Below are 25,810 nucleotides of genomic sequence, written 5' to 3' on the forward strand. Positions count from 1 at the left end.
GCTTCAGCCAGACTGCAGAAGGAGATTTAAAGGTTCGCTCACGCAGGCTCAAAGTTTCAGGTGACATTAGTTATAACAGTAGGATATTTATTTCCTGTTTCCAGAGAGACCTAACAAAAGTCGGTCATGTGACATACTCGAGAGCGGACGCTAATGATCCCAGGTTTTTGCTTTTTGGGGTTTCTGCTGATGGAAAATCAGCCTTTTTCCTTTCTGTCCATCAGAGGCACAGGCCACACCCACCTGTGCTCACACAGACTCTGTCCATAAGTGGCCCAGGTGTGGTCACGCTCCAGGAAACCCTGAAACGCTGCCGTGCACGTGCAGTTTTTATTTGTTTTACTGCAGAACAGCGACGGTGTCCTCGGATGAAAGTTTGGGCCTGTCTGTCTTTTTCGTGGAGTTCTGTGATGTCACTGAACAGGAAGCAGTCACAGGAGTGGCGAGGGTAGCGATGGTTCCTCGGCAGCGCTTCGCTTTCAGAGGCGGATAGTTTGAGCTGTATCAGCAGCTCCCTCACATCAGAGAACCCGATCACAGCGGCTGTGTTACTTAATCTGCAGCTGTCAGCGCCTGCGCCTCGGCAATGGCGGCATGTTGTAATTCACTGCTGAGCGACCGTGGCGTCCTCCGGCACGTTTCCTCTGGTTGTCCTGAGAGGCCAAACACACTGCAACTTAAAGAAAAACGCCACAGAAGGTAAATAAAGCACAACAGAAGTGTTTCTGAGGAGACATTGACGTGACGGACCAGGGCCTAACAGTAAACAGGCGATAGCAAACATGCATCTGCGGTTACATGAGTGACAAAAACACACCTCCGAGTCTGTAGCTGTGTCCCAAAACGTCGGCTGCATCCTCCCGAGGCCGCATCTGAAGGCCGATTATGTCACATCGACGCGACGAAGGCTGGCACAATGCGTTGGCTCCTTCAAATGCGTCCTTCATTTCCCCGAATTTGAAGGATGGGTCGGGTGTGTCCTTCGTGGCCCACCATATCCCAGAATTCATAGCACGGCCCAGCCAAACTCCAGTTTCCGACAATGGCGGCGCTACTAAGTTTTAAAATCACTCTTATTAATCTTTCTGGGTCACAAAATAAACTTTTAACATATTTTCAGGCGAGAAGTAGCTTGTAAACTTCAAATATCTGCTCGTTTTACATCGCATATTTGCAGTTTCAGTTCGAGACGCCTGCTCAGTCATGCGACGGGTTAGTCACTGCGCAGAGCAGCGGACCGCTCATTTCAACGGTTGCTCACATCATATTAGTAAATAACTTTTAATCCATCAGTGGTCTCCGGATTCACAGCGAACGTCAAGCGGTAGAGTATGTGGGTTATATTAACAGCAAGACGGGTTATAAACAGGTGGCTGCAACGCCTGACTGACGCCCAAGCGTCCGGGAAGAAGGTCGGGAATGTGGAGGGTACTCCATCAGGCTCAATGATCATTAACGCATAAAACCAAAATCAAACGGATTATAACGCAAAGGGGTTGTGCAAAACATGCGTTATCAATAACGTTGCTTAATAACAAAAAGCCTTTAGCGCTTATCTGAAAACGCTAACTACATTAGTTTACATCAACACGTTGGCAGCTACATTGTAGCCACAGCTGCCCTGGGGCGCACTGACAGAGGCGAGGCTGCCGGAAACATATGTCAAATGCATCCCTCATGGATGACATAAAGTCATCTCTCCATCTCTCTCTGCTGCTCTTCTGTCTCCTCTGTCACAGACTTCTCCACTTTTGATGATAAATCAGCCTGGTGCAACATGTAAGGATTGGCACAATTTGTTAAGATTTTGAGGAGTTTGAGAAACTAACCTTAAGCATAAAATAAAATTTACTATCAGTAACTTCATAGCACCCGCCCAGCAGTATATAAACTCCGTCATGCTAGCTAGTACGCAGTACCAGTTATTCTAAGCGACTGTAAAAAGTCAGCACAACGAAAACAAACTACAACTAAACTTGGTTTATATCTGACACAGACAGCAGGTCATAACTTCTTACCTGAAGTTCAGTTCCTCTGCCACTATGACCGGCGGCCGCCTCGGGTCTCTCCTCCTCTTGCCTCCCCTTTCCCTTATCCACCTGCTGGCCTCCACCACTTGCTGATGTTGCTAAATCTGTGGAAGCTATGCCATAGCTACCGCCAAACAATTCAGTTATTTTTACACATTTGGCAGCGTCTGCCTGAAGGGCTTGTTTCTTTTTGGCCCTAATTTTTTCTGCACCTCCTTTCCTTTTTTTGTTCTCCATTTTCTTTAGTTCGTCTATAAGATTGCTAAACAAGGGGGAGGGTGCATCCGACCTCCTCGGCTGTAATTGGTCCAGCCCAGAGTCGATCATGACCAACTGGCCAATCCAACACCTTTCATTATTTATACCCTTCCAAAAAAAAAAATCGATCGGCCCATAAAAACAAAAAATCGGTGGGCCGATGGCCAGTCCAGCTATGATTAAACCCCACCGACACAGCGGTGACGCAGATCTGAAGGCGAGACCGTCCAATTTCACAGCCTCACACTTCTGGCCTTCTCGGTCTTCGAAGGACCCGGCCCACGTAGACCGCGAAGGCGGGTCCTCTGAAGGATTCATCTGACGTTTTGGGACACAGCTGGTCCATCCCGTTATTGTGTCCCCAGAAACAGCTCCGTTCTGTTTTGGGCTTTTGCAGCGTTTTTGTCTTTGTTTCCTTAAACGTGGGTTTAAGGCCACCGTAGATTCCAGCTGCCGATGACGACTCCGCTGTGGAGGAAAAACAGTTTCCTCTCAAAGTGAAGGAATTTGAAGCACCCGAGGTCAGAGCCACCACCGCGCTCTGAAGGAACGCCATCGGCATCTGTTTCCACGTTTTCTTGGCTCACCGTTCACAGTGAGGAGCGTAGGAGGCTCCGAAAGCAGGAAACCATCAGGCTGACCTGTGTGTGTGTGTGTGTGTGTGTGTGTGTGTGTGTGTGTGTGTGTGTGTGTGTGTGTGTGTGTGTGTGTGTGTTGGCTGACCTCCAGGCTACCAGGATCTACCCGCTGCCAGGCATGTGCAGGATGGCTGCAGCGTGTTTCACACTCCAGCTGTGTGTGCTTCTTTGTGTATCTCTGAGTGTGTGTGTGTGTGTGTGTGTGTTAGGTGGCCTTTCATTGGTCGCTTCCTGCACTTTTTGTTGTGTCTTTATCCGTTTGATCCAGCAGATTCATCCGGTGACCTTTTCCCCGTCATTCAGACTGCACAAAACACAAAGACACACACACACATGCGCACACAGAACAATGGGTGGATTAGCCCAGTTTTTGGTAATGCTGTGTTAATAGGCAGCAGATTACCTGGTTTTGCTGCAGGAAACAGAGATGTGTTTGTTCACGGGTAATGAGGCTTTCAGTTCAAACACTGAGACGGTCTTTATGTTTTATCAGCTGACCTCAGGTCAGCTTGTAACGACCCAAAACACAGAAGAATATCTGTGCCGTGTAAATAAAACATCATGTGAACAAGTGTAATATCAGAGTGCTGGAGTGATGTCGCATGTTTATGTTTCCAACAATCACGTCTGATGGCGAGGACGTCAGCGCCCAATGATCATTTAGCATCTAAAAACACAGCGCTAGTCTAATCAGGCTACCACTTGGTGAGGAGATGCTAGTGTGAAACCCACACTTCAACACGAGACTCCGCCCAGCACTGGCAGAGCGCTTGCCATGAGACAGGAAGAGGAAACGTTATAATCTTATTAACAAAAGATGAACGCGCCACACAACTTTGCAGGCAGGAGGCGTGTTTCCGTGTTCATCCTGCTGCACAGTCACAGCGTCGCTGACCGAAATCAGGCTCTGGCTGCAGGACTGGAGTCTGCATGCACTGGATCATCACTCTGGGTTTTCGGCTAGCTTAGCGTGCAGATCACCAAAGAACCTTTGTAAGGACATAACTTAGTACAGTTACTGTTACTGCCTTCCTGAAAAATGTAATGTGATTACAGTAATTTGTTACTTTGTTGCACCCAGTGCTTGTTTCAGTGAAAGGATGGAGACGATGTTCTTTGTGTTTGCATTAATAAACGATTCATAGATTCAATGAATTCATTTCATTAGTATTTGTTTGTTTTCCATCACCATAAATTTTCCTGGTATGAGTTTGAGGCTGCAGCAGTTTGGTTTTTAGTTCCTCTCAGTTTTTCTCAGCGGAGCCATGAGTGAGTGGCGTCCTGTCGATCTGCTGTGATCAGTAATCGTTAATATTAATTAAAGTACGGATGCAGAAGCGTGTTTTGTCCCAGGGCACTGACCTGAAGCCTGTTCTCTACATTTGTTTCTGTTTCCTTTACTGCTGGGTTGGAGCGTGAGGTCAGGTGGGGTTGGGTGAAGCTAAACGGACAGAGAGCAGACACAGCGAGCAGCTTTGGAGCGAGTCGCCGCTCGCTGTTTTCACAGTCGTTCTGAAGCGGCGCTGAAACACTGTTTATGAATTTATCCGGCTTAGACCAGCTCTCTCCGCCCGGCTGCATCATCACACACACACACAGGCTGAAGGTGAGCGGTCAGATTTAAAGCTGCTGCATGTGCAGGGTGCATGAACCCGCTGCAGTATCAGGATCTGTATCAGGCACCAGCTGTGACAGATGTGGCGGTTTCCCTGCTGGAAGATTTACACTTATTAACCCGGCGAGGCTGCAGAGAGAGAGTGAGCGTGAAGCGCTCCGGATTAGACCCGGCCTGTGTGAAACACTGCAGCACACCAGCACTTTACCCATAAGCAGCACTAAAGCAGAGAGGAATTATGGGAACTTTTTCTATCACGTATGATTTTGAAGAGTCCTTTAGTGTGAGCGTGGACTGCTGTCACACTCCCGGATGTGTGATGTGCTTCCGTGAAGCTATTCCTGCACATGAACTCAGAGCTCCCACTGCTGGGAATACTCCTCGTGATCGAGGCAGGAGGTTACCTGCGCCGGGGCACTGGCTGATGGCGAGGAGGACGTGGGCGTGTGTGTGAGTAACAGCACAGGACTGTAACGAGCTGTGTGGGGCTCAGCACCAACACCGCCAGGTCGGTGGTTGGAGCATCTCCGCGCTCGATGGCGTCCTCCTCGCGTGGTGCTTTTGTTGCTTGTGGAGGAAATCACTTCCTGTGTGTGTTCTGATTAGCGTTCTGTGGGATCGTTGGCTTTTGTCTGTTTGATGTGCAGCCAGCAGGACGTCTTTTTCCCGGGAAACCTGGTGCAGAACAAACAGAAGTGGGAGCGCTCCGGCTGATTTCTCCCACCGAACGCCGGCAAACAAATCACAATCAAATCTGACTGCAGACTTTGCATGATGCAGGGACTTGAGCGCACTCCCCGTGGCTGCGCGTCACTGCTGCAGGATCTGCTCTTTCATTATTTTCTGCCGTCCTCCCCTCATTTCTCTCCTCCTTTAATTTTCTCCCTCGCCGCCTCGTGCTCCATCTGAACTAGTCTCTCTTTTCGGCTCATTTGCTCAGACCTGTCGGCTGTCGCCGCCCATAACTCACCTCCCGTGCTCGCCGCTCGGAGGCTCAGTGCTCACATCTCTTTTATTTCCACGACGGCTGCGGCAGACCTCCACGCTCCCTCCGCTGATCCCGGCATCGCATCCATCCACATCTGGACCTCTCGCTGCCTCCGGAGGCCCGGAGCAGCCAGAGATGTGAGAGAGTCACTAATGTGGCCCCGAGTTAGATCATCCCGCTAACAGAGGGTCTTCATCAGGATAATGGACTCATCTCCTCCCTCACTGTCAGTAAAGCTCACGTCTATTCATATATGTCCAAGAGTTCTTCCGCTGATGCTCGTTTTCCTGAGGATCCGTTTGAGTGAAAGTCCAAAGTCTGCGTGTCGACGCTCGGATTCACCAACAGGAAGTGTCAGATCCCACGCTGCTCCTCTTTCCTGTGCTGAAGCTGTCTCAGCATCCAGGATTACTGAGGGCGGGTGTTATCAGCCTGTGCTGCAGAGGACTGCTGACTGCTGCAGTCATCTCTGCTGCTTGTGTCAGAGGTGAAAGGTCACCGCAGCAGAGACTGAGCATAAAGGCAGGACAGCTGACATGTGACCTCATTTACATGGACGGATATCAGCTAAACAAACACACATTCCGAAGTTACTACTATGAATTATAGTTATGAGTTGTAATTGTCAGAGAGGGTCAAAGGTCACATTCCGGCGGCACTGATATTGTATCCTGCTGTTTTAGCCGTGGTCCTGCTGCTCCCAGTGGTCACTCGTGGCATTGCAAAAAACCCAACAAACTCGCCTGAAGGAAACACCTGTGGACCGCAGACAGCACTGAGCATGTGCAGAAGGCCACAGTGCAGGTGTTGAGCGCTCAGCTCCAGGTGAACTGGTGGTTTTTATGTTAACTGGTCAGATTGGTTTCCATATTCTTCTCCGTTTGAGCTTCACGTGAATCTGCAGCCAGTAAGACGCCTGCTCCTGTCGGACTCTCGGCTTTATTGGACTCACCTTTCCAGGTGGAACCAGGTCTGGGAACGCCCCGGCTTCCTGCTCCTCCTGCTTCTCTGGTTGGTGCTCTGCTGGAGGGTGTAGCTCGTTTGGAGGCTTGGTGGTTGGATGATGTTGTTGGTCCTTTGTGTGTGCAGGTTTTTCTGAAGCAGTTTTCATGTCTTTGCTTTTTCCGAGTGTCCCACAGTGCTTCCAGGTATGTCCCGGCTCAGGTATGGAAAGGTGGATGAATGAGACGGAGTTCATGGATAACATAAAACTGGAGCAAATCTGATCCGGCTGTGTTGTTAGAGGAGTGTGAGTCAGAGATATCCTGACTGGAGCAGGGATCGAGCCCTCCTCTCTCTCTGGACCTGAACCCTCCGGCCGGCTGTGGTCAGATCTGCCGGTGTCCAGGTCTCAGGGACACCTGCGCCCCTCCCACAATGCACCTGGATGAAGACGAAAGGCCTGACCTCCTCCTCTCTCCCACTGTGTCTCAGCAGATCAGGATTAGTCAGGACTACATCTGGATCTGGACTTCTGCTACCTGGATTTGGGCCTTTCTGTGCTCTGATTGGCTCTGCCGAGAAGCTGCTCATGATTGGACCACCTGAATTCGAGGTAAGTTAACCTGTGTGTACTAATGTCTTTAATGAAGCTGCTGCTGGAGCTGCACAGGGACATGCAGGGTGTTACTGTGTGTGTGTCATTAATAACATGATCAGCTGATAGTCACACAGGAGTGTGTGGAGCTTTAATCTCGCTGACTCTCGCCAGATGACCTCTGACCTGTGACATCACATGAATACAGACGTGTCCTGTCATACGTATACTCCTGTGGTCCTTGTGAGGTCTTCCGTGCGTTGCAGGAAATAAAACTGCAGTCATGGTCAGAAACAACTTTTATTTATGTCATTGTGTTGACCTCTGACCTCTGACCTCTGCATACACAGAAACAGGCTTAAAGAACCGAGTACAGGAAGTAGTCTGTTCCCTTGAAGAGAGACACACGCTGCAGATTTGACTTTGTTTTACTGAACCTGTGTGTGTGTGTGAGACGATAACAAACCGCTGTAAGAATTAATGAGTAAACACTGGAGGATGTGCAGAGTAAATGTGCCTCAGGGTGTGTGTGTGTTTGCCTCGAGGCAGTGCAGAGATCCCACGGGAAAACTGGAGGTTAAAGGCCTGCTTGAACTTGAAAACGCGCGCGCGCGCACACACACACACACACACACACACACACACACACACACACACACACACACACACACACACACACAGATGAGATAGTACTCTAAAGAAGCTGATAAGGCCTCGACATGCCTCAGATAATAAATCCGCACAAAGTCACAGTGTGAGCGAGGAAATCTGCTCGGAGCTGCTGATGGATGAGGGCTGAGATATCCGAGCGAAACGTCTGGAAGTTCGTTCGAAGGATGTTTGTGGAACACAAGAACTTGTTTTTTCCACTGAGCTGCAGTCTGGACGTTGTTATCAAAGTCGGAATTTCTTTGGAAAGCAAAGCTGTGACTGACAGTCGGGATATTTGAAGAGATCCAAGCGCGGTGAGGAAGTTGGGCTTTTTTTGGATGTTTCTTATAGTCGAAGGTTTTTGTGCAAAGGTTCAAATTTTAAGACGCACTGTTTAAAAGTGTCCAAATGTTTGTAGACAGCTGTTCCACTGACATAAAACCAGGATTTGTGGGGAACTGACAGGAAAATATAAAAGTTTGATGTGTGAAGTCGATCAGCGGCGTTTTGATCTCGTGCTCACGCCGTCAGGTTTGCGTGTGCGGCTGCATAAATCTCTGAAAGGGTTTGTTCAGTGTCGGTCGGCGAGGACAGCGCTGCTTCACACGAGAGCGTTTGTGAAACTACAGAAACTCGTCGGCTCATTCACAAAAATGTCATTCAAGACAGTTTTTTAAAAAGCATTTTGTGGGGACGTTTGAGTGAAGCGGTGAGGTTGGAAAATGTGGATGGTGGGGACATTTGGATTGTGCCACACAATAAGAAGTTAACCCTAACCTGTGGTGATGAGTCCTGCAGGTTTCCACGTCACAGCGACACAGACGCGGGGCCGATTCATGGCTTCATTGTTATGGCGGTGCTCGGGGTCCTTGACCCGAACCCCACGCTCCTCTCAGACAGACGCTGTGACGGGGAAATGTTTGTGTTTGACGGAGCAGATGATGGCTCGCTGCAGCGCTGCGTTCGTTTGCAGAACTCACTCCTAAAGAGCCGTGCAGGGACCGGAAGCCAAGCTGACCCGCCGATAAGACAGTTTGGAGTTTGTTTTTTGCCAAATTTTGGTTTTACTGACAGCTTAAAGTCTCACTTTGCATGCTGCCACATAAAAACACTCCTCTGCAACCAAAACACCAAATGCTGCTTCGCTTCCCTCCTCTTCCTCCTCCTCTTCCTGGTGTCAGTGCGATGGAGTAACTGATGCCAAGCAGCTCCTTCATCTGACAGGTCACAGAACGCTCAGCAATCACTGATGGAATCGGTTTCACACCACCCTCCTACGGGGGTGCTGGGACGCGTTTTGTCACATATTAATTCCTGACGTCCGGCGTTGAGCCCAGCAGACCTGACGTTTCTGCTGCAGTGAAGCTGGAAACGCTCGATCAAGAGAAGCTTCGACTGAGACTTTTGTTGATTAATGAGCCGGGGCGTCTCAGCCTCAGAAAGCACTCGATCATGGAAGAATGGGAACTGGCTAATACCTGGACCACCCAGGAAGTAATCCCCACTCACTCCAATTATTACTTATTGATGTTTTGGGCCCAATGAGAACCCCAGTCTCATCACCCCAGAGGTGATAAGTGACCGTGACACGGAGCAGACTTAACCAATCACTGCACAGTATGCAGTCAGCATTTATCTGATGGAGCCAATCCCAAACAACATATGGCTCTGTTTACGTTTGTGCTCCGATCCCAACAGAAGGAACGACCGGTTAGCTTCAGTCTGTGGAGATCGATCATCGATTACAGAGAGGAGGTGTGTGTGTGTGTGTGCGTGTACTCGTTGTACTGATGTTTCGGTGACACCGTTCCCAGTAACGTGAGTTATTGCTGACACAGAGGACGTCAGCATAGGAATCTCGGAGCGAGTCTCAGGAAGTCTTCCTCCCATACTTCTACCTTTCTGCTGCTGGCAGATAAAGGCTCCTCTCTCTGCTCGGGGATTAAGGCCAGCAGCGATTATCTGATCTTTGTCTTGCTGAGGGCCTGAGACTCCCAGCGCCCAATCACAACAGCACTGACAGTGCTCTCAAAGCCTGGCTCGACTCGCGGTGCTGAGGAAATGACCCAGTTAGAGTGAAATGTTGGGGGTCAGCTGACTGGGAACGCCGGCTCCAGGATGACTGTGTCAGCAGGAAAATCTCCAGTTATGATGGATGATGGTCCCTTCCCCTCCTTCACTCATGAATTCGATCTGTTTCTCAGCGTGTTTTATGTTAGTCAGGATTTCTGTGATTACGTGCTGACCTCTGACCTTCGACCCCTGACCTCCTGTGTAGTAAGGTTTTGCTTTTGTTTGTGTTTTTGTTTCATTTTGATAAGCCAGCTCATGAAGTCTGTTTCCTGCTGGTTTGAGGCAATAAAACTGTTGCTGTGGACGTGTCCTCGATTGTGGGACTTTGAAGGGCTGCGGGATTAATCCTGTGTGTGTGTGAACAGGTGGTGGTGGTGGTGGTGGTGTTGGGGGTGGGGCTGCACGTCTGTCTTTGGATTAAATGTAAAAAGATTGGACCTCCTCCTCGGTCCCTCCTGTCTTTATCTGCCTGGCTGGAAAAAGGCTCTAGACCTCATGACCCCTTGTGCCTCCGATGGTGTATGACTGTGTTTTTCCTTACCAGGGTCACGTGGCTACAGCCTTCCTGCTGTCAGTCATGGCCCCTGAGCACCAGGCAGGCATGCCTGGTGGTTGGTGCTCCACTGAGAAGGTAGAAGGCCAGCAGCAGCTGGTTATACCAGGTTATTCTTCAAGCAAGCTTTAATTGTCACATACACAATCATACAGAGTACAACATGTAGTAAATGGCCTGCATTTGTATAGAGGCGCTTTACACTACATTCAGTCATCCACCCAATAGTAGTGAAATGCTTGTGTCCGAGCTGCGGACAGGCTGGAGGCCATTCCAGGACTTGGTTTTAGCATGGGGGGTCTAGCCAGGCCCCTTACTGGATCCAATAAGAGTCTGCGCTCCAAAGGTGTGTAGTCTTACCACTACAGCTTCTTCATCAGGACACAGAGGAAGTGCAGCTGCTGGGCCTTCGTTACCAGGGGGATGGTGTTGTGGGTCAATTCATTTCAGTGTTATTTATACAGCGTCAAATCACAACAACAGTCGTCTCAAGGCGCTTTATATTGTTTCATTTATTTATTTAATTCACACTTGGTCAACAGTTTCCACAGTTAGTTCTTTCAGACAAACCAACCACACTTTCTGTCAGTAAAGCAACCATGTGTGAAAAGCAGCAGGAAGAAGAAAATATTCTTATTAAACCCCGCCCCCTCTCTACAATCCAACTTATATTGCAAGTGGGCACCAAAAGTCAAGGAACAAACTAACATTAACATTTATCTCCGGTCCTAACAACACATTTACAATCAGAATATACCACTCCACATAGTAACAAGGAGAAAAGATGAGTAAATAAAATAAATGAGGCAAAAAAATAATGGATCCTTTTTCAATTAACTCCAATTTCATTCACATTCTTCATATTGAGTTATTGTTGTAACACTTTTTAAAACTATGTAAATTTATACAATTCTGTAAATTATAATGAAGACACTTCCACAGTCGTACCCGTAACCGTTGGCCTCATTAATCTTTGTGTAGTTCGAGCTAGCTGATGCTTAAAATAAATTTTCCCCCGAACACATTAAAAATACTCTTTGTAACTTAGAAGGCAAAATATTACTTTTAGCCTTAAACATAATTAATAGTGTCCGTAGTTTCACTAAATCTCCTAATTTTAATAATTTGGATTTTATAAATAATTTATTTGTATGTTCTCTATATTTAACATTATGAATCATCCATATCACTTTCTTCTGTAATAAGTTTAGAGGTTTTGTAGTATTCTCATATGTATTCCCCCAAACTTCGACACAGTAACTGAAGTATGAGAAGAACAATGAAAAATATAAAATGCGCATTGTTTTGTGGTCTAATGAATCTCTTACATTTCCCAAAATATAAATGTTTTTAACCATCTTCTTTCTGATATACTCAATATGAGATTTCCACGTCAAATTTTCATCTACACACCCAAAAAGCAAAATTCAGTAACTCTTTCAATCAATTCTCCATCAGTGGACATAATAACTTCCTCCTTTACACGATTGCCAAATATCATGAATTTCGTTTTTGTCAGATTCAAAGATTATTTACATCAAACCATTTTTTTTAATCTTAACATCTCAGAAGTCATAATTTCAACCAAATCTTTCAAATTCTCTCCAGAGCAATAAAAATTTGTGTCATCTGCAAATAAAATAAAATATAACCTTTTTGGAATGCTGGTTGCCGGTGTCTCTAGCTTCACATGTCTGAGAACAGAATTGCCAATTACCAGAGTTTGACCCACAGCAGGTGTGTCGCCGAGTGGGGAAAAACGGTTGGACACATGAACGGGTTGGTGGTGTACCTGGGGCTTCTGTTTAGGACTATGCTTCCTCGTCACCATCACCCAGCCGCCCTCTTTCCCCAGCTACAGGGGCCTGGCTAGCTATGGGTGAATGAAGGGTGCGAAGCCGAGTCTCCAGTTCATGGATGGAGACAGGTTCCACCTGTTCTCCAATTATAATGAGAGAGTTGTGGACCTGTCTGTGTCTCCTGAAGTCCTTTGTGAGTTCCTTTGTTTTCAGGACGTTCAGCTTCAGGTTATTTTCTGAGCACCAGCAGGACAAGTTCTCTACCTCCGCCCGGTACAAACCACTTCAGTGTACAGGAAGCGCTTGTGTATGAGTGTGAGACCGGTTTGAGACCGGCCCTCTGCAGCCATGAAGCTGGAGCAGACAGTGCTGCGTGTTGTGGGGTAGCACGCCGTGGTGTTTGTTGTGTTGGTGTTTGTGGTGTTGTGTTGGTGTTTGAGTTGTTGTGTTGGTGTTTGAGGTGTTGTGTTGGTGTTTGCGGTGTTGTGTTGGTGTTTGAGGTGTTGTGTTGGTGTTTGAGGTGTTGTGTTGGTGTTTGCGGTGTTGTGTTGGTGTTTGTGGTGTTTGCGGTGTTGTGTTGGTGTTTGCGGTGTTGTGTTGGTGTTTGTGGTGTTTGCGGTGTTGTGTTGGTGTTTGAGTTGTTGTGTTGGTGTTTGTGGTGTTTGCGGTGTTGTGTTGGTGTTTGAGTTGTTGTTTTGGTGTTTGAGGTGTTTGTTGGTGTTTGCAGTGCTGTTTTGGTGTTTGTGGTGTTGTGTTGGTGTTTGAGGTGTTTGTTGGTGTTGTGTTGGTGTTTGAGTTGTTGTTTTGGTGTTTGAGGTGTTTGTTGGTGTTTGCAGTGCTGTTTTGGTGTTTGTGGTGTTGTGTTGGTGTTTGTGGTGTTTGCAGTGCTGTTTTGGTGTTTGTGGTGTTGTGTTGGTGTTTGAGTTGTTGTGTTGGTGTTTGTGGTGTTTGTTGGTGTTTGCGGTGTTGTGTTGGTGTTTGTGGTGTTGTGTTGTGTTGGTGTTTGTGGTGTTGTGTTGTGTTGGTGTTTGTTGGTGTTTGTTGGTGTTTGGGGTGTTGTGTTGTGCTGGTGTTTGTGGTGTTGTGTTGTGTTGGTGTTTGTGGTGTTTGTTGGTGTTTGCGGTGTTGTGTTGGTGTTTGTGGTGTTGTGCTGTTTTGGTGTTTGTGGTGTTGTGTTGTGTTGGTGTTTGTTGGTGTTTGCAGTGCTGTTTTGGTGTTTGTGGTGTTGTGTTGTGTTGGTGTTTGTGGTGTTGTGTTGTGTTGGTGTTTGTGGTGTTGTGTTGTGTTGGTGTTTGTTGGTGTTTGCAGTGCTGTTTTGGTGTTTGTGGTGTTTGCAGTGCTGTGTTGGTGTTTGTGGTGTTGTGTTGTGTTGGTGTTTTGTGGTGTTGTGCTGTTTGGTGTTTGTGGTGTTGTGTTGGTGTTGGTGTTTGTGGTGTTTGAGTGTGTGTTGGTGTTTGTTGCAGTGCTGTTTGGTGTTTGTGGTGCTGTGTTGGTGTTTGTGGTGTGGTGTTGTGTTGGTGTTTGTGGTGCTGTGTTGTGTTGGTGTTTGCGATGTTTGTTGGTGTTTGCGGTGTTTGAGTTGTGTTGGTGTTTGAGGTGTGAGGGTGTCTGCACGACTTCAAACTGAAAGTAGAAACAGCAGCGGGCGCTATGGTAACCGCTAACTAAACGTTAGTGTTAGCCGAGGTCGCCGTTTGCACTCGTGTTTCTGGTGTTTGATGATGACGTAAGGTTAACAATGGCATGTTGTGAGCTGTGACGATCTGAGGAGGTCAAAGGTTGTGTCCTTCCTGTCCACTCTGACCTAAGTGTGAGGTCGTCCAGGTTAGAGCCTCACTGTGTAGTCAGTCTCGTCTTTGTTCCCCTCAGTGTTTGTGTTTATTTGTCACTCCTGCACAGCACCTATAATTTCATTGCACCTGTACAGTGACAATAAAGGGCTGTTCCATTCTATTCTAATGGTTTTTGTGTGTCTGTGCTCTCTGTCCCACTTCGGCCTGTTTTTCCTTCCTAAGGTGTAAATCTGTGTCTCTGTGTTTGACCTGGTTTCCATCACGTGTCTGCTCCGTCACCCTCCGACGAAGCGGGGTGGGGTGCTTGGACGGAGGATGGCGGCTGACCTCCGGGGCTGACCTCTGGCGGCTTGCCTGGAGCCGGCCCACTTTAAACGGGTGCTGTTCATTTGTTTTTTCACTGTGTCCCAAATTTGTGCTTCCTGTCTGACCCAGAAACCGGAGCTGAGGAGGAACTCCAGACTCTGGGAGCTAAACGCTTGTGTGGGAGTAACCGCTCTCATTTTGTCAGGGAGGCCTCGGTGGAGGTTTCACGCAGCTCCTGCAGTTGGAGTGAAGTTTCCTTCGAGGGTCTGAAGTGAATTAGACTGATGGAGTGTGTCGGCGTGTTAGCACGAGGCGTTCTGTCCAATGTTAGGTCTGGATACAGGAACAAAGCAGAAGCTGCTGCCTCGTTAAGGTGACGGGACACAGGCAGATATCGCCTCAAAGACGGAAATGTGGATTTTATTTGAAGTGTGTGGATGTGAGAGTGTCGCTGCAGGATATTCTGAAAGATCACAAAACAAAATTACGCTGTGAAATCTCAGCGCAGAGCCTCGCTTCCTTTCAGCCAGCATCAGCCAACAATATGGCCTGCACACACACACACCTGTACGTACGCACACCTGTGCACATGTTACGAGCAGCTCCTATGAGAAGCTTCGGGTAATTGTAGTCGTGTTGGACTCGACGGGTAAACGCAGCACGCCTGGTTTAGCTAACTCAGTGAGATGAGCTGGAAAAGAACTGATTGAGTTTTTTCTTCAAAGAATCAGCCGGATTTGATGCCGGCACGCTTTGGACGGGGCGGCGGTGTTTCAAAGATCGCCCACAGGTACTCGCTGAGCGCTTGATTAAGCCGCTCTGATCTCGCTGTTTCGATCCCTGGCTGCTCCGGCCTGCGTGCCAAAGTGTCCGTGGTTAAGGTGTTGAACCTGGTGCTGCTCCTGATGCGTTTGTCAGTGTGTGTGCGCGTGTGTGAGTGTGCGTACGTGTGAGTGTGCGTACATGTGTGAGTGTGTGTGCGTGCATGTGTGTGCGTGCATGTGTGTGCGTGTGAGTTCAGTGGTCTAAATATGATGCTGAGAAAAGTCGACTCCCCCCGCGCAGCATCCTGAAACAGGATTACACGTCAGGCTTATTCCAGCGCAGAGACGATGTACGCGTCACGTTTATTAGAGATCAGGCTCCTCCGGGCTCCTCCGGGCCGTCACGCCCTTACAGCAGTGAGTTGTGGGTAGCTGGAATCCTCTCGGATATCACCGGGGTTAATCACAAGGGCCGATATTTCAATCAGATGGAAAAAGCTGAAAATTTGCCGCGAGCTTGTTCTGCTGCCGAGCCTGAGAGAGAAACTTATGGGCTCTGGGAGCGTTTCAGACGCGGCGAGGTCACAGAGCCAATCTGATTCTCGTTTCCGTGAACGTGTCACAGACGGGCTGCAGGAATAACTGTGCTGTGTTGATCTGGGATCATCTAACAATGAATGTTTCACATGATAGTTTAAACACAAACATGTTTGAATGACACAGCTCGCTCACGCCATGTTTTACGTGGGCAGGGATGAGTCCAAAGGGGGGCACGGGGGGCACTACACCATATTTATTTCACATTGAAAGTGAAATGATATAAAATCGTGTGTTAATATTAAAAAGTAAAGCTTTTTCCACGCGCCAGTAAAACTGTGAGGGTTGGTTGCACATCATAACGTCTGTATTCAGCAGCACAGACACAAACCTGAGGATGCTGAGACACTGTTCTTCATCCGTCACAACACACACACACACACACTTCAAACCACACAAAACTCACACAGCCTTCCAGAAACACAGCGAAGAGGAGTTTGTCCTGCCTTGGATGTGATTGCATATTTATCGTATTTTATCTGACTTTGTCCTCAGAGACCGCGATGACGTTAAAAGTCCTGATGAGTCCACAAGACAAATTACTGTGTGTGTGTGTGTGTGTCTGAGTGTGTGGCTGCCATTAGGCTCCCACCCACCCCCCACCCTTCATTTGTCTAATGGATGGAGACTTAAGCCCCCTTAAAACACAACGTGCACACTCACTGCATGTGCACGGTGATCCATTAATTAGCTTAAGTGGACCCTCACCACCCCCCCCCCCTCCCCCCTGGCACGTCCTCAGTGAGAAAGCATCTGTAAAAGTCAGCTGATTTATCTGTGACGTTTCAGACATCTGAGCCCCCCCCACCGCCCCGGCCATCCTCTGAGATGTTTCCAGGCAGTTTTCCAGATTTTCCAGAATCCCGGTATTTATCCCTTAAAGGGGCGGAGCAGCAGCTTATCTGAGAGCCTCGGCCTTTTCTTCTTTGTGATTGGCTCCGCTTCGTCCCGGAGCCGTGAGGAATGTTGCCTCCAGGGGGATTTTCCTTCATCTACAGTGGGGCAAAAAAGTATTTAGTCAGCCACCGATTGTGCAAGTTCCCCCACCTAAAATGATGACAGAGGTCAGTAATTTGCACCAGAGGTACACTTCAACTGTGAGAGACAGAATGTGAAAAAAAAATCCATGAATCCACATGGTAGGATTTGTAAAGAATTTATTCGTAAATCAGGGTGGAAAATAAGTATTTGGTCAATAACAAAAATACAACTCAATACTTTGTAACATAACCTTTGTTGGCAATAACAGAGGTCAAACGTTTACTATAGGTCTTTACCAGGTTTGCACACACAGTAGCTGGTATTTTGGCCCATTCCTCCATGCAGATCTTCTCGAGAGCAGTGATGTTTTGGGGCTGTCGCCGAGCAACACGGACTTTCAACTCCCGCCACAGATTTTCTATGGGGTTGAGGTCTGGAGACTGGCTAGGCCACTCCAGGACTTTCAAATGCTTCTTACGGAGCCACTCCTTTGTTGCCCGGGCGGTGTGTTTTGGATCATTGTCATGTTGGAAGACCCAGCCTCGTTTCATCTTCAAAGTTCTCACTGATGGAAGGAGGTTTGGCTCAAAATCTCACGATACATGGCCCCATTCATTCTGTCCTTAACACGGATCAGTCGTCCTGTCCCCTTGGCAGAAAAACAGCCCCATAGCATGATGTTTCCACCCCCATGCTTCACAGTAGGTATGGTGTTCTTGGGATGCAACTCAGTATTCTTCTTCCTCCAAACACGACGAGTTGAGTTTATACCAAAAAGTTCTACTTTGGTTTCATCTGACCACATGACATTCTCCCAATCCTCTGCTGTATCATCCATGTGCTCTCTGGCAAACTTCAGACGGGCCTGGACATGCACTGGCTTCAGCAGCGGAACACGTCTGGCACTGCGGGATTTGATTCCCTGCCGTTGTAGTGTGTTACTGATGGTGACCTTTGTTACTTTGGTCCCAGCTCTCTGCAGGTCATTCACCAGGTCCCCCCGTGTGGTTCTGGGATCTTTGCTCACCGTTCTCATGATCATTTTGACCCCACGGGATGAGATCTTGCGTGGACTGTTGTAGTGTGTTACTGATGGTGACCTTTGTTACTTTGGTCCCAGCTCTCTGCAGGTCATTCACCAGGTCCCCCCGTGTGGTTCTGGGATCTTTGCTCACCGTTCTCATGATCATTTTGACCCCACGGGATGAGATCTTGCGTGGAGCCCCAGATGGAGGGAGATTATCAGTGGTCTTGTATGTCTTCCATTTTCTGATGATTGCTCCCACAGTTGATTTTTTCACACCAAGCTGCTTGCCTATTGTAGATTCACTCTTCCCAGTCTGGTGCAGGTCTACAATACTTTTCCTGGTGTCCTTCGAAAGCTCTTTGGTCTTGGCCATGGCGGAGTTTGGAGTCTGACTGTTTGAGGCTGTGGACAGGTGTCTTTTATACAGATGATGAGTTCAAACAGGTGCCATTCATACAGGTAACGAGTGGGGGACAGAAAAGCTTCTTACAGAAGACGTTACAGGTCTGTGAGAGCCAGAGATTTTTCCTTGTTTGAGGTGACCAAATACTTATTTTCCACCCTAATTTACGAATAAATTCTTTACAAATCCTACCATGTGGATTCATGGATTTTTTTTTCACATTCTGTCTCTCACAGTTGAAGTGTACCTCTGGTGCAAATTACTCGTCTCTCACAGTTGAAGTGTACCTCTGGTGCAAATTACTGACCTCTGTCATCATTTTAGGTGGGGGAACTTGCACAATCGGTGGCTGACTAAATACTTTTTTGCCCCACTGTATTCCTGAGACGACTCCGATGGGGCTGCAATGTGGAGGGTGCTCAACATGAGACCGGAGGACCCGGGGGGGGGGGGGTACGTTAGTCCCGTTCTGGGGACCGGGCTCAGTGTGTCATTCAGATTCAGGGAAGCTTTATTTACCGTTTCATAAGTACAAAATATCAATAACAAGAACTGTTTCCATGGTAACTAGGAGGAGGAGCTGGAGGGCAGACAGAGGCAGTTTTCAGATGTGAGCATGTTGGAATAATACGGTTAATTCAGCATCGGCACAGAGCTTTAAACACACCTGCACACACCGAGGAAAGCCAAAACGATGGAGCTGTGCAATCAGAGCCAGTCATTTCCTGCTGGAAGAGCAGATTCAAGCTCAGGAGAGAGGTCAGACTCCATCAACCAGCTTAAACAGGTGTTCTTACCTGAAGAAGGTTTTACTGGAAAACAGATCAGAGACTTAAGGATTAATTTGCTGAGGAGCAGCAGACCTCAGACCTGCAGCAGAAAGCTGATTTATTGATCCGTTTCTGGATCAGCTGTGCAGGTGAGCACTGACTCGCTGCTTCTTCTTCATGTCTTTGTTTCCTGTGATCACACACAGAAGGCACGAGGAGGAGAAACGCTGCTTTGACTTTATAGTTTGGACCTCCACCTCCTCCTCCACCTACTCCTCCTCCTCTCAGCTGAGCTTTGTTTTAGTTTGGTTCTGATTAGCAGCGTCTCTGTGAGTCCGTCAGGGTCAGTCGTCTGTCTGAAACCACACACACAGTTCAGAATAATCCTTCTTCATATGACTCTGCCCTTAGTGCAGCTCATCGACTGCCACTGTTTCCATGGTAACAGCAGGAGCAGGAGGTGATAGCTTTGATAGCTTTGTTCTGATTGGCTGGCTATATCCTGTCTCTGTGACATCACACACAGCCAAGAGCAGAAAAAACTCTGTGAGCCTGAGTGTTTCATGCAGACGCCTGGAGGAGGAGGAGGCCGCGTTTTGGCTGCCGTGCTGACTTTAATCATCGACTGACGCTCGTCATGTGACCTCAGCTGAAACGCAGAGTGAATTTAGCTGTTTGGAGGAAGTAAGAGTGTGACATCCTCGTGCTCGGCTGGTCGGGAAGCTGCCGGTGCCACGGCTTCCTGTGCTGCTCAGCGTTTATCGTTGGCAGTGATGGGGAAGAATGTGTTTTTAACAGCCTGCGTCGTCTCGCCATCTACGGAGCGAGGCCGGCCATCAGCTCGCATCGACCTGTAGATTTAGTCGGACAGAAACCAACCACTTAACGCTAGGTGAGGGTCAGGGTTCAGTCAGGTCAGGGTTCGGGGAGGTTAACGCTGCATTTCATGCACGGCTCCCTCCTGTCTTCAGTTAATGTGACTTCCTTTTCTGTCTGCTGTAAAACTGAATTAGCGAGTTGAGGCTGTCGTTTCCTCTCAGTCGTTGGGATTAGGTGGTGATGGTGAAAGGTATGGATGGGGTTATGTGGGAGATCCATACAGCACAGTCTTGGCATATTTTGGTGAGATCATACTGAAGTAACAAAATGTACACTTTGCAGCAGATATCTGTAGTTTATCACATAAAGTGACCCAGCGAATGTGAAAACATCAGTGCACACACTGAGCCTGACAGACCCGCCCCTCACTCCGAGAGAGCGAACGCCTCCGTCTGCAAAACTTCTGTGGATTTGTTCACATTCCTTCCTTGGTGCACAGGTGATTGCACGGGTCACCTGACAGTAGTTCTGCAATCCGTGTGAGTGTGACTGCAGGCCCTCTCAGTGTTGTCTGATGGATAATTCAATTCAATTTTATTTATATAGCGCCAAATCACAACAAAAGTCGCCTCAAGGCGCTTCATAGATACAGAGAAAAACCCAACAATCATATGACCCCCTATGAGCAGCACTTTGGTGACAGTGGGAAGGAAAAACTCCCTTTTAACAGGAAGAAACCTCCAGCAGAACCAGGCTCAGGGAGGGGCGGGGCCATCTGCTGTGATTGGTTGGGGTGAGAGAAGGAAGACAGGATAAAGACATGCTGTGGAAGAGAGACAGAGGTTAATAACAGATATGATTCAATGCAGAGAGGTCTGTTAACACATAGTGAGTGAAGAAGAAACACCCAATGCATCATGGGAATCCCCCGGCAGCCTACGTCTATTGCAGCATAACTAAGGGAGGATTCAGGGTCACCTGGTCCAGCCCTAACTATATGCTTTAGCAAAAAGGAAAGTTTGAAGCCTAATCTTGAAAGTAGAGATAGTGTCTGTCTCCTGAATCCAAGCTGGAATGCAGGCAGGTGTGTGTGGACTATAGAACCGTGTGGCTGATTATATGTGAACGTCTGTCCGTGTAGACGGATGAGGAAGATTAGAAACCGACCGCAGCCTGGCTCTGTGTGACGGCAGCTTTCAGTGTTGGTGTGTTGGAGAAAAACACTCACTGAACAGGGACGACTCACACTGACTGACTTTGACTCCCACCTCCACTGCTAGGCGAGCTTCAGAGGGTTGGTTTGGGCTAAAGCACGCCCCCGACAGGTGGAGCTGGGAATGACACGTCTCCTTGTTCTAAACTCCATCCTTCATTAGCTTCTCTGTCAGGTGTGGGATCATTAGCATGATGCCAATCATCATCACACACAGTGCTGCAGTGATGGCTGTTAGGCTCATTGGCTCTGTTGTTTTCCTGTCAATGAGCATCTTTGAGCAGCAGATGGGGGGGGGTGCAGCTCAATCAGCTGTTTGAGGCGCTCAGCTTCATCAGAACAGTCACAGTTAGACTGCAGTGCATCACTGTTTGATCTTATACGGCTACAAACATCAGGTATGGCTTTTAATAAGAGCGGCTCATGTGCACAGGCCTGCATCCCCACAGTCTTCTATGAGTTTGAGTTTCTTGGTGTGAATAAACGAGGAGCTTGGACAGGAAGCGAGTGAAGATGTTACAGCTCCTGTAGTGTTTCAGAGTAGATCCTGGTGAGGAACTCGTTCTGGATTTAATGGTTCTGTTGTAAACAGAAATGGATAAAATTCCCGGCTGTACACTGTCAGCACTAACACACACTGACAGCAGCAGGCCTGCTTACACTAATGAATGGAGAAAACTGCAGGACTCTGGTCCTAAACTAGAATGACCACAGGTGTGTGTCCCTCTGTGTTAGCCCTGTGACAGGCTGGCCACCTGTCCAGGATGTAGCCCCGCCTCTGCTGGGGGGGTAGAGAAGAGCTGGTGACCCTGCACTGGTCAGAAAGACGGAGCTGCGTGTGATTGATGTGATTGCATGGAGGACTCAGACCTGTGTGCAAACACACCAACCAGAAGCCAGAAATGGAAGCTGTTCACCTTCAAAATAAAACTCATCAACTAGTCAGGGAATACTCATTTGTCCTTAGCAACCACTGACCATGGCAACACGTTTGTAGGCCTGCAGAGCGAGAGCGGCCTGCGTGAGGAACAACATGAGAGATCCCAGAGCTGGAGCTCGTTACACGTGTGCGGCGTGAAGCTGAGCTGCAGCATCAATAACCTGTCAGATGTTATTTTTTGTGATTGATTGTTATAATAAGCTGACGTTTAGTTTATGGCTGTGTGACTTGATGAACTTACATATGAAGCAGTTTACCTGTGCAGTGAGGGAAACCGCTGCTCTGAGCCTCAGAGCCGCGAACACGCCCTCGTCCTGTCCTGCAGAGTCGGTGATGGCCGGCGTTTCGGTGTTTCAGCAGTGTAAGTGTCAGAGAGACACGGCGCCCTGACAGGCTGCAGAAACACCAGCTGCATACATTTAACACCTCAGAGTGTGTGTGTGTGTGTGTGTGTGTGTGTGTGTGTGTGTGTGTGTGTGTGGTTTGAGACTGCAGCACACTGCACGCTCACCGCACACTTTCTGAAAAACCTCCGAATGTTGGAGTGTTTCCGGATTTCAGCTGTCAGTCAGGCGCGATCCGAGCTGTGCCGGCTCTCTGACAGTTTGAGGCCGCCGCTCGCTCGGCGCCTCGCTGTATTCGCGTCTCTGCTGACCTGTTTCTGTGTGAGGCCAGTGCTGCTGCTGTTCAGACGTTTGCACTCTAAACTGCTTTCTGATGCTCTGTCCCACCAGTTTAACATTTATTGACCAAAGTGCTCCACAGCCATCATCGTCGGCCTGGTTTTAAGTAAAATCACTGAGAGCCGAGGAGGCGGAGCCTTTGTCTTCTTAAAAAGAGTCACGTTTGTCCTGAGGCGCTAAAGCCAGCCGTGCAGCTCCAACCTGAAGCTCGCCGTCCTTTTAAATGAACGAGTACTAAACATACAAGTCGCTGAACTGTGGAGATGCTGTCGCGTAGCTGCTCTGAGGTTTTCATGCTTTGGTTCTGAGACGTTCTTTGTATTTGTGCTGCATTTAAACTAACCTCTGTTTCTTTGTCTTTTTCCATGTGCCGTCTGTGTCTGACCACCGCTCCTCAACAGGTATGTGAGACATGAAAATGTCTTTGCTTTTGCTGTCATGTTTGTGGCTTTTCTCTCACCTGTACAGGTGAGCGTTGGTGTGGTTTGGTGATGAGCTTTTGAAATGGATTGTTGGTGTAGTATTCTCAGTCTTATCGTCATGGATATCACAAGTTTACACAAACTTACTGGATTAAACTTGATGTTAGCCGTGTTGGTGTTTTCTGACAGAGCAGCGCCCCCTGCTGGTTTAAGTTGCATTTACAGGATAAATCTTGGGCCTGTTACGTTGAGCTATGAGGTTTTAAACCTTAATAGGTTAAAGAAGAGTCGAGTCTGGTGTTTGTTATTTCTGTTGCGTGCTCGTGGTGTTGCTCAGGGAAGCGTCCTGGGGCCTTTATCGTTGTAGAAAAAGGAATCGACTTGCCTGCTCGTCGTTACACAGGCTGTGCTCTGAAAATGAATGAGCAGCAGTATTTTGGGGGCTGAGCTCATTTTAATCAGTAAATATTGCATATTTATGGTTATCTTCAGCAGAGAGGAGTTGGCTGCAACAAAAACCCAGCAGAGGACAAAATGAACCAACCAGCACGCTGTTATCAAGTAAAATTACAGATCAGTCCCTCGCTGCCTGTTTGGAAAGGATTTAAAAAGCGTGTTGCAGACTGAGCATGTGCAGCTGCAGCTCTTGCAGTGATTAAAGCGACTGAGCTTTTTATGAAAAATCCACTTTTTGGAGCAAATGAAAAAGTTCCCGTTTTTGTCCCCGCTCCTCCAGAATGTAAAGTGTGACGGCAGCGAGGCTGCCAGCACCGCTTAACTTCACTTCACTGAGTTTTAACAGCTAATCTGCCAGATGGTGAGCTGTACCCGAGCCGAGATGGAGAAATTCCCAGGTTAACTTGTCTGAACACGACCCAAATCAGCATCGCGCCAGCAGGCAGCTCGCACAGGTGGGGGGCTTTTCTGCGTCCTCGTCTCAGAAGCTTCGGGGACCGAGAGAAAAACGGTCAGAAACGATGGACTGCTGGTTCACGGTGTCAGGTGTCTGCTGCTGCTCCACCCGTGATCTTCCTCGTGAGTCAGTGACTGATCGTGGAAAACACATCGGCACTCTTTATCTTCTCCTCGCACTGACAGGACTCTGCTTTTCACTGTGAGAGAAATCTGAGCCGATGTCGACGATCAGAGAAACCTGCAGCCTTCGGCTCAGGATTTACAGCCGTCTGACGTCAGCAGACGCCAACGTTTCACCAAGAAAATGACGTTTGTGTTTTGCTTGGAGAAACCAGAAGGAGCAGCACGCTGCAGCGACTCTGGTGTGTCAGCAGCCCCCAGTTGCCTGCAGATATACAGTTGTGCCTAGCTTAGCACAGACTGATAGCGGCGGGCCATTATCACGGCGCTTCGCTACATTTGGATCTGTTTGGACAGCTGCAGTGGTGCAGCTGCCAAATAATCACGACTGCACTATTTCAGGGAAACTGCTGTGTTTCTGTCCAAACTTTGATGACACATTTCTGTGTTAGCAAATCAGGGCCAAGCATCAGCGTTGCCATGGTAATCCAACACTGAGCACCACAGCTTCATCACGTTGATGTTTAAACTGATGTCTGGACCGTACACCGTATATAAAAGATGGGCATGCTCTGTAAAGCCTCAGTGTTAGTGAGTTGGCCTATCAGTTACCAGCTCAGGAGCTCTGTCAGCTCTGACCTCACAGCAGCCGTGTTATTGGTCAGACACGCTCCACATGTCAGCTAGCAGCTACAGCCACCTGTGTCACCATACACCTGACAGTCAATGGGGCCACGCCCCCACAAACAGCTGTTGTATGAATAAATATGTTTATTTTAACATGGCAGTCTCTGGGGACTGACTCACTGCTGCCCCTGCTGGATGTCAGAGGAACTGCAGGTTTCTTTGTCTTTGTGAAGCTTCGATGCTCACGCCCGTCTCAGAGAAAGAGATGGAGGTGATCTCTGCAGGCGACGCTCTAATCCCGCCGAGAGCAGATTAACCCCTGAGAGAGAGCTTCTGTGTCGTCAGATCTCAGCAGTAATCTGATTTAGACCGACTGTCGCCGTCTCATCTGTCTCATCCCCTCATCCTCTGACCTCGTCTTCTCTCCTGCCTGTTTTCTCTCATCCTCCTCTTCCTCTGACCTCGTCTTACTTTAATCCGTCTTTGCCGCTTCTTCCTTCAGCCTCCTCCCCGCAGAGCCTGTCTTTCTGTTGCCACGGCAGCCGTGGTATCCCAGCATGCTCGGCAGGGGGCTCTGACTGTGGAGTGGCCGAGCGTCTGCTCGTGTCAGAGCTGAACGTGACGAAGCAGAGGCAGAAGTGATGAGGGAGGCAGGAAGAGAGCAGATAGAGGATCAGACGGGAGGAGGCAGGTCAGGCTGCGTCCTCTTGCTGTTTCTCAGAGGAAGTACGACGACTGAACCAGTGTTTAAAAACCAGCTTTAAGCTAAAGTCTCAGTTAACATTGATATGGAGAGTTTCTGTTTGGCTCACAGAGGCCTCAGAACATCATTATTAATCACATGTGACCTCAACTGCAGTCATGAGACGTCACAGGTCAGCTGGTAGCAGAGAAACAGCCTCAAACCTGCGTTCTGTCTGAAGGTCAGCAGGGGGCGATGGTAAGACTTCTACAGGAAGATTCCTGACCTTTGACTCACCAACAGTCATGTCAAGGTAATCAAACAATTCCCTATGAGCGAGCACGTTGGAGAGGGTGTGAAGGAAAAACTCGCTTCTAACAGGAAGAAACCTCCAGCAGAACCAGGCTCAGTAAGACTCTGGTTAGATACCTAGAGCAGGGCGATATGGCCAAAAATATTTATCACGATATATATATGAAAATTTGCGATAACAATATAACTGACGATATAATTGATGCAACTCCACAACATTACTAGCACAAAAAGACAACCTTCCATTTGAATATTCTTTATTGTCATTGTCACAAGTACAATGAAATTGAAAGA

General features: G+C 48.2%; 1 protein-coding gene across 4 annotated transcripts in view; it reads left to right on the plus strand.

The window, feature by feature from the left end:
* Positions 1-3,001: 3,001 nt before the first annotated feature.
* Positions 3,002-25,810, plus strand: part of LOC102298009 (semaphorin-6D) — a 95,549-nt gene continuing 72,740 nt past the window's right edge. Inside the window, exons 1-2 of one of the 4 annotated variants that reach the window (XM_042213455.1) lie at positions 3,003-6,540; positions 6,967-7,084. The gene's annotated coding sequence lies outside the window, so the exon portion shown is untranslated. Of the gene's footprint in view, positions 7,085-20,575; positions 22,726-25,810 lie in introns of those variants that run through there. The other 3 variants (XM_005948504.3, XM_005948502.3, XM_005948503.3) reach the window with 3 other exon arrangements.

The sequence above is a fragment of the Haplochromis burtoni genome, unplaced genomic scaffold (genome assembly GCF_018398535.1).
Source record: "Haplochromis burtoni strain Fernald_Lab_line unplaced genomic scaffold, NCSU_Asbu1 Contig_444, whole genome shotgun sequence".
NCBI lineage: Eukaryota > Metazoa > Chordata > Actinopteri > Cichliformes > Cichlidae > Haplochromis > Haplochromis burtoni.